The sequence below is a fragment of the Oryctolagus cuniculus genome, chromosome 19, assembly GCF_051225735.1.
Source record: "Oryctolagus cuniculus isolate XC-2025 breed Fujian yellow rabbit chromosome 19, ASM5122573v1, whole genome shotgun sequence".
Classification (NCBI taxonomy): domain Eukaryota; kingdom Metazoa; phylum Chordata; class Mammalia; order Lagomorpha; family Leporidae; genus Oryctolagus; species Oryctolagus cuniculus.
In genome coordinates, this window is record NC_142885.1 from 33319985 (window position 1) to 33333025 (window position 13041).

At 42.6% G+C, this 13041-nt stretch overlaps 1 long non-coding RNA gene across 1 annotated transcript in view; it reads left to right on the forward strand.

Moving 5' to 3' along the window:
* Positions 1–12791, forward strand: part of LOC149120475 (uncharacterized) — a 72737-nt gene extending 59946 nt beyond the window's left edge. Inside the window, exons 12-14 of the long non-coding RNA XR_016226054.1 lie at positions 7626–7758; positions 11442–11568; positions 12697–12791. This is a non-coding gene — a long non-coding RNA (uncharacterized LOC149120475). The remainder of the gene's footprint in view (positions 1–7625; positions 7759–11441; positions 11569–12696) is intronic.
* The last annotated feature ends 250 nt before the right edge of the window (positions 12792–13041 follow it).

Sequence of the window (13041 nt, forward strand, 5' to 3'; positions counted from 1 at the left end):
GTTTCTGTTCTATTCCATTGGTCTATCCATCGATTTCTGTCCTTGTACCATGCTGTTTTGATAACAACTGCCCTGTAGTAGGTCCTGAAATCTGGTATTGTGATGCTTCCGACTTTGTTTTTGTTGTACAAGGTTGCTTTAGCTATTCAAGGTCTCCTTTGTCTTCATATGAATTTCAGCATCATTTTTTTCCAGATCTGAGAAGAATGTCATTGGTATTTTGATAGGTATTGCATTGACTCTATAAATTGCTTTTGGGAGAATGGACATTTTGATGATATTGATGCTTCCCATCCATGAGCATGGAAGATTTTTCCATTTCTTGGTATCCTCTTCTATTTCTTTCTTTAAGGTTTTGTAATTCTCATTGTAGAGATCTTTAACATCCTTGGTTAAGTTTATTCCAAGGTATTTGATTGTTTTTGTGGCTATTGTGAATGGGATTGATCTTAGCAGTTCTTTCTCACCTGTGGCATTGCCTTTGTATACAAAGGCTGTTGATTTTTTTATTTTTTTGACAGGCAGAGTGGACAGTGAGAGAGAGAGACAGAGAGAAAGGTCTTCCATTTGCCGTTGGTTCACCCTCCAATGGCCGACATGGCTGGCGTGCTGAGGCCAGCGCACCACGCTAATCCAATGGCAGGAGCCAGGTACTTCTCCTGGTCTCCCATTGGGTGCAGGGCCCAAGTACTTGGGCCATCCTCCACTGCACTTCCCTGGCCACAGCAGAGAGCTGGCCTGGAAGAGGGGCAACCGGGACAGAATCCGGTGCCCTGAGCGGGACTAGAACCTGGTGTGCCGGCGCTGCAAGGCGGAGGATTAGCCTAGTGAGCCGTGGCGCCAGCCTGGCTGTTGATTTTTGTGCATTGATTTTATATCCTGCTACTTTGCCAAACTCTTCTATGAGAACCAATAGTCTCTTAGTAGAGTTCTTTGGATCCCCTTAATAAAGAATCCTATCATCTGCAAAGATGGATAGTTTGACTTATTCCTTCCCAATTTGTATCCCTTTAATTTCTTTTTCTTGCCCAATAGATCTGGCTAGAACTTCCAGAACTATATTGAATAGCAGTGGTGAGAGTGGGCATCCCTGTCTGGTACCGGATCTCAGTGGAAGTCTTCCAGCTTTTCTCCATTCAATAGGATGTTGGCTGTGGGTTTTTCATAAATTGCTTTCATTGTATTGAGGAATGTTCCTTCTATAGCCGGTTTGCTTACAGTTTTCATCATGAAGGGGTGTTGTATTTTATCAACACTTTCTCTGCATCAATTGACATAATCATATGGTTTTTCTTCTGCAGTCTGTTAATGTGGTGTATCACATTGATTGTTTTGCGGACATTGAACTATCCCTGCATACCAGGGATAAATCCCACTTGGTCTGGGTGGATGATCTTTCTGATGTGTTATTGCATTCTATTGGTGAGAATTTTATTGAGGATTTTTGTGTCTATGTTCATCAGGGATATTGGTCTGTAATTTTCTTTCAATGCTGCATCATTTTCTGGCTTAGGAATTAAGGTGATGCTGGCTTCATAGAAAGAATTTGGGAGGATTCCCTCTTTTTTGATTGTTCTGAATAGTTTGTGAAGAATTGGAGTTAGTTCTTCTTTAAATGTCTGGTAGTATTCAGCAGTGAATCCATCTGGTCCTGGGCTTTTCTTGTTGGGAGGGCCTTTATTATTGTTCCAATTTCTGTCTCAGTTATTGGTCTTTTTAGGTTTTGTATGTCTTACTGGTTCAATTTAGGTAGGTTGCATGTGTCCAGGAATCTATGCGTTTCTGATAGATCCCTGTTTGCTGGCATACAAGTCCTTGTAGTAATTTCTGATGATTCTTTTTATTTCTGCGGTGTCTGTTGTTACATTTCCTTTTTCATCTCTGATTGTATTGATTTGGGTCATCTTTTTTTAGTTAGTTGGGTCAATGGGGTGTCAATTTTGTTTATTTTTTCAAAAAACCAGTTCCTTGTTTGGCTGATTTTTTGTAATGTTTTTTTGGATTCAATCCTATTGATTTCTTCTCTGATTTTATTTTATTTCTCTTCTCCTACGAGATTTGGGTCTGGTTTGCTGCAGTTTTTCTAGATCCTTGAGATACATTGAAAGCTCATTTATTTGGTGCCTTTCCAATTTCTTGATGTAGGCACCTATTAATATAAACTTTCCTCTTAACACTGCTTTTGCTGTGTCCCGTAAGCTTTCATATGTTGTGCTGTTATCCTCATTTACTTCCAGAAAGTTTTTGATTTCTCTGTGATTTCTTCTGTGACCCATTGTTCATTCAGGAGCATGTTGTTCAATCTCCATGTGTTTGCGTATGCTCTAGGGACTCCTGAGTTGCTAATTTCCAACTTCATTCCTTTATGGTCTGAGAAGCTGCATGGTATGATTCTAGTTCTTTTGAATTTGCTAAGACTTGCTTTATGACCTAGTATATCGTCAGTCCTGGAGTAGGTTCCATGCACTGCTGAGAAGAATGTAAATTATTTAAATGTAGAAGGAAAAGTTCTGTAGATATCTGTTAGATCCATTTGGGCTATAGTTTCGTTTAAATCTACTGTTTCCTTGTTGATCTTCTGTCCAGTTGATCTATTTCTGAGATGGTGTATTGATGTCCCCCAGTACTATTGTATTGGAATCTAACTCTCCCTTTAAGTCCCTTAACATATCTTTTAAATGAACCAGTGCCCTGTATTTAGGTGCATATACATTGATAATCTTTACATCTTCCTGTTGAATTGATCCCTTAATCATCATATAGTGGCCCTCTTTGTCTCTCTTAACAGTTTTTGTGTTAAAGTTTATGTTGTCTGATATTAAGATGGCTACACCCACTCTTTTTTCATTTCTGTTGGCATGGTATATCTTTTTCCAGCCTTTCACTTCGTCTGCATGCATCTTTGTTGGAAAGATGTGTTTCTTGTAAGCAGCAAATAGATGGGTTTTGTTCCTTAACCCAGTCAGCCAATCTGTGTCTTTTAACTCTAGAGTTGAGGCCATTAACGTTCAATATGACTATTGATAAGTAGTAACTTTGCCCTGCCATTTTCTCAAAGATACTTTCTAATATGTGCTTTGAACTTCCTCTGATCTTTTGCTGTGAGGTTTCCTTACTTTACCTTCTTTCATATTGATGCCCCTGCTTATATCTTTGTGTTTAACACATCTTTAAGCATCTTTTGCAGGGTTGGATGAGTGGCGACATATTCTTTCAATTTCTGTTTGCTCTGAAAGGTCTTTACTTCACCTTGATCCACAAATGAGAGCTTTGCAGGATATAATATTCTGGGCTGGCAGTTTTTCTCTCTTAGTATCTGGGCAATGTCTCCCCATTCCCTCCTAGCCTGTAGGTGCTGTGAGTCTAATTGGAGATTAGATTTCTCTTCACTATCACACTTTCCTGTTCAACTAATTTCTGCATTTCATTTTGATTCCTCCTTAAGATTTCATTTTTCACGAGAGAGATTTTCTATCCTGTCCAGTAAGGATTTCTGTAGTTCAAGAATTTGTTTTTGAAAAATTCTAAATGTTTTTATCATAAATTTTTTTGAAATCCGTATCCTGCATTTCTTCTATCTCATCATCTTCATAATCTTGGCTTGGGGTGTCTTGTTCATTTGGGGGCATCATAATGTCTTCCTTGTTCTTGTTTCCTCAGTTTCTGCGTTTGTTGCTTGGCATTGTGGAGATATTCTTTGGATTCTTCTTCCCTTGCTGTGGTGTTTTTTCTTGTTATACACTATGACTGTATTAAGTGGACTGTCTGCTTTTGATGGAGCCTTAGAGGCTTGAGATGGTTGTGGCCAGAATGCTCTGTTTGGTTCTTCAGGGTTAAGGGTCTGCCAAAGGTGACACACCCAGGTTAGGCATGGTACATCTCTCTCTCTCTCTCTCTGTCTCTCTCTCTCTTTCTTTCTTTCTTTTTTTTTTTTTTTTGATTCAGAAGGGAAGAAATTCCGCACAGCTGAGCGGAATATTAGGCAGTCAGCTTCCAATCTCTGGCTCCTGTGGGTTTAACATTCGTCTGCTCTTTCCCAAGGATGACACCAAGACTCTGTGGTGCCCCGACTGTGGGCTCAAATTCCCTTCCAGTCTCCCACCAGGTTGCCAAGGTTACCGAATTGTAGCGTCTCTGGCGAGTACTCACATGAACTCTGTGAGTTCTCTCACCCACCATCTCTTTTTTCACAATCTCAGTTCATTAGCTCCATGCATTCACTAGGTCCTAACCTCCTGTTATTTCACCCTGCTAGAGTCAGGTTTTTCTGGTTGGCTGATGGCGGGCACTGCTTTAAGTATGTCCAAAATGATGCCTGCTCTTTGTCTTGTTCGGTTTTTAGAGGTGAGCGGAGAGAGAGACTTGTGTCCATACTTCCATACTGGTCCCCCCTTTTTTTTCCTCTCTCCTCTAGTTAGCCTAATGAGCTTTCCTGCACAAGGCTTCAAGCCCTTAATGAGAAACCACTACAGATTTTTTGGTTTGTTTGGGGGATTTATTTGTTTATTTGAAAGTCAGAGTTACAGAGAGGGAGGGAGAGACAGAGATGTTTCATCCACTGGCTATAAGAAGCCAGGAGCCAGGGGCAACACGTTGTCTCCCCACATGGGTGACAGAGGCCCAAACAATCGACCCACCCTCAACAGCCATTCCTCAGGCCTCTAAAAGTGTGCTGGATCAGAAGTGGAGCAGCCAGGGCAGGCACTGTTCCCCACAATGGATTCCAGCACCGCTGGCGGCCCTACCCACTACACCACAGCACTGGCACCTGGCCTCACTGTTTTTGACCATACTTGTAAGAACAGTCTTCTGAGAAGTGCATGGCTGCCCATCTCAGTTGATTTTTTATAAATGATGAGAGATATGGATCTAATTCCATTCTTCTACACGAATACATCGAGCTTTGCAGCACCGTTTGTTGAAGAGATTATCCTTACACCAATGAATGGTCTGAACCCTTTTGTCAAAAATCAGGTGGCCATATGTATTTAGATTAACTTTGGGATTCTCTGTTTCGCTCCATTGGTATGTCTCAGTTTTTTTATTGCCAGTCACATGGTGTTTTAATTAGTATAGTTTTTTAGTATGCTGTGAAGTCAGGTATTGTGATGTCTCCAGCTTGATTTTTATTTCATCAGGATCACCTTAGCATTTCTGGATCTTCTGTGGTTCTGTATGAATTGGAGGGTTGTTTTTTCTAATTCTGTAAAGAATGTCATTGGTATTCTGTAGATTTCTTTCCATGAAATAGATATTTTAATGATACAGATTCTTCCAATCCACTAGCAAGGAATATCTTTCCGTTTTTTTGTGTGTCCTTGATTATTCTTTGGTCAGTGTTTGATAATTTTTATTGTAGAGCTCTTTCACTTATTTGATTAAAATTATTCCTAAATATACTGATTTTTGTTCCCTCTTAACATTGCATTTGCTGTGTCCCATATGTTTTGGTATGTTGTACTGTTATCTTCAATCATTTCCAGAAATTTCTTGATTTCCATTTTGATTTCTCCTACGACCCACCATTCATTCAGGAGCATGTTGCTCGGTTTCCATGTGTTTGCATATGTTCTGGAGTTTCTTGAGTTGTTGATTTCCCGTTTCCTTGCATTTTGGTCATAGAAGATGGATGAAATGATTTCAGTTATTGAGTTTACTAGGCTTGCTTCTGGCCTATCATATGTTGTGTCCTAGTGAATGTTCCAGGGACTGATGAGAAGAATGTGTATTCTGCTAGTGTGAGATGAAAAGTTCTGAGTTAGGACTTCAAACAAGGCAGCCTGTTCCCCAGGACACAGTGATGAGCGATTGCGTCATCTATAATTGTGACATAATGAAAGGGCTAGGAAACGACCAAGAGAAGACAGTTCAGGTGTTCTTGTAAGATACCGTTTTTTAGTTAAGAGATCCAAATTCCAAGCATTTCATAAATGCAATTTAGGTACACAGTGATAGTCCCAACCCTCCCTCCTGTCTGTGGCACAACACATTGTGCACTTGGTTGTCTGACTCCAGGCAGCAGCCCCGGAACTGACCAGGCCAGGATGCTGGGTGGGTATCTGCCGTTCAGTAGCCGTGACCATGGGCAGTTTGGCAGAGCTGTGCACCATATGGGAGTGGCTGGGTGTCAACCCAGGGATCTAGAGAGCTCCACACTGCCCTGAGCTTCTGGTGGGTTGGATTGGGAGCAACGATGCCCTTGGAGTGCTCCTGATGATGGTGAGCACAGGAAAGGCATGACAGGCTGGGGCTCAGGCCGCAGCCCGTGTTTCTTCAAGGTAGTGTGGCCTCTTTCGCTGACACTGTGTATGCTTGGAGGAAGGGGCAGGTGTTAGTTGGATGGTGCTTGCATAGTAGGCCTCGGGGAGAAGTAGGCAATGTCTGTGGGAGTGGTGTCGAGGTTGAGGCCAGCTGGCAGTGGCATTGGCGGTAGTATTACGGTAGGCTTGGAGAGTGCATGAGGGCATTTGCTGCGTTTAAGCTTACGGACAGAGAGATGCCCAGGGCCTGCCTCAAAGGATGTGGGATACGGGGCTTCCCAGCGGCATTCTCCCCCCAAATCCGCAGGTTCGGAGGCAGTGGGGGTGGGCGGTGGCTCAGCTGTAAGGAAACTGAGAAGCAGATGCCTGCCTCCCCTCCTGCCTCCCAGAGGACACGGATGTGAAATTAACCCAGAGTAGGCTAGTGTTCTCCTGTAATTTGATGATACTGAGTTTTAGATTTCGTTCCTTAAAGTGTTTTTAGTTGCTTTTTTATTTTTGATAGGCAGAGTGGACAATGAGAAAGAGATAGAAAGGTCTTCCTTTTCCGTTGGTTCATGCTCCAATGGCCACTGCGGCTGGCGCGTTGTGGCCAGCGCACCGCACTGATCTGAAACCAGGAGCCAGGAGCCAGGTGCTTCTCCTGGTCTCCCATGTGAGTGCAGGGCCCAAGGACCTGGGCCATCCTCAACTGCACTCCTGGGCTACAGCAGAGAGCTGGACTGTAAGAGGGGCAACCAGGACAGAATCTGGTGCCCCGACCGGGACTAGAAACCGGTGTGCTGTGCTGCAGGTGGAAGATTAGCCTATTGAGCCACAGCGCCAGCCATTTAGTTGCTTTTTGTAGGTGTAAGGTATGGGTCTTCTTTCAGAGTTCTGCATATCTGTGCAGTTTTCTCAGGACCATTTTTTGAAGAAACTGTCCCTTGCACTTGGGATTGATCTTCAGCTCCTTCTTGAAAGATAGATTAGTTGTAGATATGTGTGTGTTATTTCAGATGTTTCTTTTCTGTTCCTTTGTTCTGTATGTCAGTTTTTTTACTATACCAAGCTGTTTTGATTGTAACTGTCCTGTGCTGTGTCTTGCAATCTGTTATTGCGATGCTTCGAGTTTTGTCAATGTTGTATAAGGTTGCTTTCTCTATTCAGATGTTCTGTGTTTTCATATGAATTTTAGCATTGTTTTCTCTCCATCTGGGCAAAATGCTATTTGACCTTTGCTTGGGACCCCATTGTGTCTGTAAATTGCTTATGGTAGAATGGATATTTGCATTATGTTGATTTTGCCAGTGAGTCAGCATGGAAGATTTTTCCATTTTTGGGTGTCTTCTTCCATTTCTTTAATGTTTTATAACTTTTTTGTAGACGTTTTCATGGATATGAAATTGGACACTGAGTTGACAAGGAAGTTCAGCTGCTGGGTAATCTTCCATTTCTGGAACCTCCTTGGCTTCCTGGTAAAACCCAGCTGTGCCTTCACCCTGGACAGGAGCAACTGGTTAGTACATGTGGCTGTGTCCTGTTGATGGCAGCCCTTGGACCCAAAGGGGAGTGGAGGGAAGGGAAGGGAACCCTGTTCCCTACAGTTGGGCTGGCCAGGTTGAGAACAAGTTGGACTTCCAACCTTTGGGATGGAGGGTCAAGTCGGGGAGCCCTACATACATGTGGAGACAGAAATGTGGGGGCCTAGCATTCCTAGAATTGAGTGGGGGCCACAGAGACAGAGGTGAATAAGATGTTGGTGAATGAGTTCCCTGGTTCTTTGTAGTTTATTAAGGGCCATAGAACATGCTAAGAAGGGAAGACTGGTTGTCCAGCCAGTGGGAGGGAGACCTGGAAGGAGAACTGCTTGTGTTGACTCAGAGTACAAAACATAAGATGTATGGTTTTGGGAGACATGGTAGTAGTTGTTTGGGTTTTAGAGTTTCAAGCTAAGGACGATGGGATTGTAAGTACTTCGTGCAGCGGCAGTAGAGGGTTAGATTCAATGGAAGAACCTGGTTCATGCAAGGTTTTGGGAGCTGAAAACAGGTTATTTCTGTATGTCACTATCCTAAGATATGGGATATGGAAGGATTGTATGGAGAAAGGCAGGCGACTTTGAGGAGAATTGTAATAGGGAAGAGCTGGTAGGTCTACATGTAAGTACTAGTGGAAGCCGGCGCCGAGGCTCACTAGGCTAATCCCCTGCCTTGTGGCGCCGGCACACTGGGTTCTAGTCCTGGTCGGGGTGCCGGATTCTGTCCCGGTTGCCCCTCTTCCAGGCCAGCTCTCTGCTGTGGCCTGGGAGTGCAGTGGAGGATGGCCCAAGTGCTTGGGCCCTGCACCTCATGGGAGACCAGGAGAAGCACCTGGCTCCTGCCTTCAGATCAGCGTGGTGCGCCGGCCGCAGCACGCCAGCCACGGTGGCCATTGGAGGGTGAACCAGTGGCAAAAGGAAGACATTTCTCTCTGTCTCTCTCTCACTTTCCACTCTGCCTGTCAAAAAAAAGAAAAAAAAAGAACTAGTGGAGCATCAGAGTGTTAGACCCGGGACAGGGCCTGGGGAGCAACCTTAGGAAAAGTGAGGGAAAGGGTATCAGGAGGCAGGCCGAGGGAACTTGCAGGAGGGACTGGGAAATGTGTGCTGATTTAATCAGGAAATTCGACCAAAGTCTATAGAGTACCAAGAGATGGAGAGGATCTTATCTGAAATAAAATAAGGGTTAATAGGGGGCTTGGGTACATGGAGAATCTGATTTAGCCTGGGAATGAAGTTTGTGGCTTGTAGTCAGCTTATAGAAGTCAGAATTATAGCAGAGGACTTTTTCTTGGTAAATGTGTGGTTTTTTTTTTTTTTGGCTTTCAAAGGAGTGTCTGTGATGTACCCACATCAGTTCTAGTTATTTAAGATAATGCAGAGAGCATCATGAGGGTTTTTGAAAAAGTTTGTGGAAAGAGGGATTTGTAAGGTTGTTTCATTGTGTGTGTGTGAGTGTGTGTGTGTGTATGTATAGTACTATGCTTACGCATTCAGCTGATGAAAATTTCTTGTTGTCGCTGCCGTGAAGCATAAATATTGTGGTGTACGTATCTCTCTGATACAGTATGTCCATGTGCTTTGGGTTATAGCCAATAGATGGGTTGCTCTATCATATGGCAAGTCTATTTCTGGTTTCTTAAGAATCTCCATACCGTTTTCCACAGCAGCTGCACCAATTTACATTTCCACCACCAGTGTGTAAGTGTTCTTCTTGTCCCACATACTCCTCATCATTGTGATTCTCCGTCCTTTGGGTTTTAGCCAGTATGTACGTGTGAGCTGATATCCCATTGTGGTTTGGATTTGCATTTCCCTCATAGGTTATGATGTTGAGCATTTCTTCCTGTATTTGTTGGCCATCTGTATATCTATGGGGAACTTTCTGTTGAGTTCCTTTGGCCATTTCATATCTGGATTGGTTGTGTTTTTTCTTGCTGCTATTTTTTTCTAAGTTGCAGATGTATTCTTGATATTAATCCTTTGTCAGATAGGTAGCTGACAGTTATCTTCTGCTCATTCTGTTGTATGTCTCTTCTATCTGTGATGACTTCCTTTGCTGTGCAAAGCTTTTAATTTCATTTAATCCCATTTGTTTAGTTTTTATTTTGCTGCTGGGCTTTGAGGGTCTTTTCCAAGGGTCATCGCCTATTCCAGTGTCTTGGAGCTTTTCTTTGTATTACCTTCAAAAAGCTTCATAGTCTCAGGTTATAGATTTAGGTCTGTGATCCGTTTTGAGTTGATTTTCCTATTTTATGGGAGTTATGAATCTAATTTCGATGTTCTACACAAATACATCCATTTTTGCCAACAGCATTTGTTGAAGAGTTTTTCCTTTCTCCAATGGATAGATCTGAATCCTAAAAATCTGGTGTTGTACATATTTGGATTAATATTGGAGCTCACCTTGTTTTCTTCCATTGGTCTGTGTGTCACTTTTTCTGCAAGTGCTTTGATATTTGGTTTAGGGTAGATTTGTAGAATACTTTGAATCAGGTGTTGTGAGGCATCTAGGCTAATTTTGTTTTGTCTTTTTTCTCAGGAACACCTTATCTATTCTGGATCTTGTGTGATTTTGTATGAATTTTCGGTTTGTTTTATGTAATTCTGTAAAGAATGTCATCGGTGTTTGGATACAAATTTAATTGAATCTTTAGGTAGCTTTAGGTGGGGTAGAGATTTTAATTATACTGATTCTTCAAATCCACCAAAAGGGATATCTTTCCATTTTTTGTGTCCTTGGTGATTTCTTACATCAGTGTATGGCAATTTTCATTATAGAGCTCTTTGGCTTCTTTGGTTACATTTAGTCTTAAACATTTTATTTCTGTCGTTATTATCTTTGGGATTTTTTTGATTGCTGTGTCAGTGAGTTCATCATTAATGTATAAACACTGCTGCTTACACAATATGCTTATTTGTAACCTGTGACTTCACTTAATTGTTTCACCAGTTCTAGCAGCGTTTTTGGTGGATTGTTTTAGTTTTTTCTCGTACCATAGCATGTCACATGCAAGCATTTAGAATTTCAATTTCTCTTTTATAATATAGGTGCTATTTCTTTCTTTCTTCTGCTTTCTTTCTCTTGTGAAAATTTACAGTACTGCATTCTGTCAGAGTGGTAAAAGGGGACATCCTTGTGTTACATGTTTGACAAAAATGCTTTCACTTTTTGCCCATCCAGCATGCCATTGGCTTTGAATTGTCATACATAGCCTTTATGATTTTGATACCTATTCCTTTTGTACCTACTTTGTGGAGGTTTTTTTTTTTTTAATAATGAATGGGATTGAATCTTTTCAGGTTATTTTTCTGTATCTAATGAGATGATAATGTGTTTTTTTTTTAAAAAGCTTTATTGCACTTTTTGCAAGAATTACAGAGAAACATAATGAGAACAGGTGAGCAAGAGAGAGAGTGAGAGAAGATGAGAGTGAGAGAGAGAGAGATAGGGGTGTTATAGGCTGCAGCGGTATGGTAGGCTTGGACAGTGAGGGAGGGATTTGCTGCATTTAAGCTTATGGGACAGAGATGCCCAGGGCATCTACCCAGCGGCATTCTCCCCCCAAATCTGCAGGTTTGGAGGCACGGGGGGCGGGGCAGCAGATCTATTGTGAGGAAGCCAAGAAGTGGATGTCTGCCTCCCCTGCTCCCTCCCACAGGGCACGGATGTGAAACTAACCCAGAGTGGAAGGTGAAGCGCAACTGCCGGGTGTTCTTCCAGTTCTGGAGACTGCACAGCTTCCTGCTCAATGCCAGCTGGACCTTCTTCCTAGAGAGAAGCAACTGGTGAGCAGATGTGGCACCCTCAGTTGTATCCATGTCCTGAGTGCACAAGGGGAAGGGAAGGGACAGCCCGTTCCCAGGGGTTGGGCGGCCCAGGCTGACACAATGTGGACTTCCACCCTGTGGCAGGGAGGGTCATGTGGGGTAGCCCCACAGGCAGGGGGAGAAATGCAGGGGCCTGGTGGGCTTCAGCAGAGTGTGAGAGCATGGAAACAGGGGTGGGTAGTATGTTGGGGAATGAGTTCCCTGGGGCTCTGCAGAGCATTAGGGGCCAAAGAACATGGTAATAGGGGAATACTTGGGTATGCGGGAAATGGGAGGGAGACCTGGAGTAAAAGTGTGTGCTGTTGAGTCAGAGTACAAAACCCAGGAAGTCTGGTTTGGAGAGATGTGTTAATAAAAGTTTGGGTTTTAGATTTCGGGGCTAAGAATGATGGGATTGGAAGTAAATTGTGTGGTGTGATTGGATTGTTAGATGCCATGGAAGAACCTGGGGCAAGCAAGGTGTTGGGAGCTGAAATCAGGTAATTTCTGTATATCACCATCCTGGATATAGACAGGGAAATGGAAGGATTGTATGGAGGAGGTCAGGTGACTTTCAGTAGAGTTGTAATAGGGAGGACCTTGTAGGTCTACTGGTAGGACTGGTGGAGTCTCCAAGTGTTAGATCTGGGACAGACCTTAGGAAAAGTGAGGGTAAGAAAATGGTGAGGGGTATAGTGTGGTCTTTCTTAGGGACTGTAATGGGTGCACGGTTAATTAGGAAACTTCAACAAAAGTCTCCAGAGTACCATGGATGGAGAGAGGCTTATGTGGGAGAAAACTGGATTGGTGTGTGCTTAGGAAGACAAGAACCTGATCTAGCCTGGATTGAAATTTGTGGCTTGAGGTCAGCTTATAGAATCTGAATTTGGGCACAGGACTCTCTCTTGGTAAATGTGTATTTCTTTGTCTTTCAAAGATGTTTCTGTTATGTGCCAGCATTTGTTCTAGTTATTTAATGTAATGCAGGGGCCAACATGAGATACTTTGTAAAGTTTGTGGAAAGAAGCGGTTGTGAGTTTGCTTTCAAGACATTTTGATAAACTGCATACAGCTTTGTCGTGGTGCATGTTTTCCATATCCTTCTAGGCAGCTCTGTGTGAAAGCTTCTGCTTTCATGGAGTGTTTGTTCCGATTGCTGTTTGGGAGCTGGGGATGACTTAGTCCTGCAGCACTTTACCAGGTAGGAGTTCTTGAAATATCTTCCCCTTATGTTGGAATGTATACTTTGTAGTACTTCCTGTTCCTCATTTGATTTTTTCCATCTCTGATATTTCCTTTGCTTTTATGATCCATTGAACCATGTGTTTTTGTTTCACACTGTCACTTTTATTAGGAATGCAAATTCTTCCTTAGGTTTTACTTTATAGGATGTGTCATTCTTTACAATGCAGTGTTATTTTTGAGTCACACTTATTCTGAATTATATAGCCT